Genomic DNA, 539 nt, shown 5'->3' with positions numbered 1-539 from the left:
AGTATCAAGTGTATGTTTAGATACCTTGTAGAAGGCATTATGAATCTCTTAACTGTTCATACACGTCTGACTGCTTTTCTTTAGACCTCACAAACATATTTAATTGTTCAAACGAAAATATGTTCTAAAGCTCAACTAAGAACTTGCGATTTTTCTTGAGATAAATTTCAACCTTTTGTGGCTCGTTGGTCTAGGGGGATGATTCTCGCTTAGGGTGCGAGAGGTCCCGGGTTCAACTCCCGGACGAGCCCCTTGTTTGCAAAGGTCTTGTAGTGGCCATTGGTACCAGCCCTGAAATGCACCTGAGTTCTCCTTAAACATGTTAGAACACATGCTCTTTGCTCATGTCTCCTCCTTTGACATTAGTATCAAGTGTATGTTTAGATACCTTGTAGAAGGCATTATGAATCTCTTAACTATTCATTCAGCTCTGACTGTGCTTTTCTTTAGACCTCACAAACATATTTAATTGTTCAAACGAAAATATGTTCTAAAGCTCAACTAAGAACTTGCGATTTTTCTTGAGATAAATTTCAACC

General features: G+C 38.4%; 1 non-coding gene across 1 annotated transcript; it reads left to right on the top strand.

Moving 5' to 3' along the window:
- The first annotated feature begins 179 nt into the window (after positions 1 to 179).
- On the top strand, positions 180 to 251 carry trnap-agg (transfer RNA proline (anticodon AGG)). Its single transcript has one exon. It is a non-coding gene; the product is annotated as a tRNA-Pro (tRNA).
- The last annotated feature ends 288 nt before the right edge of the window (positions 252 to 539 follow it).

The sequence above is a fragment of the Seriola lalandi genome, unplaced genomic scaffold, assembly GCF_002814215.2.
Source record: "Seriola lalandi dorsalis isolate HSWRI2012SDOR001 ecotype SW California unplaced genomic scaffold, Sedor1 jcf7180002046240, whole genome shotgun sequence".
Classification (NCBI taxonomy): Eukaryota; Metazoa; Chordata; class Actinopteri; order Carangiformes; family Carangidae; genus Seriola; species Seriola lalandi.
This window is presented reverse-complemented; position numbering and strand designations above follow the sequence as displayed.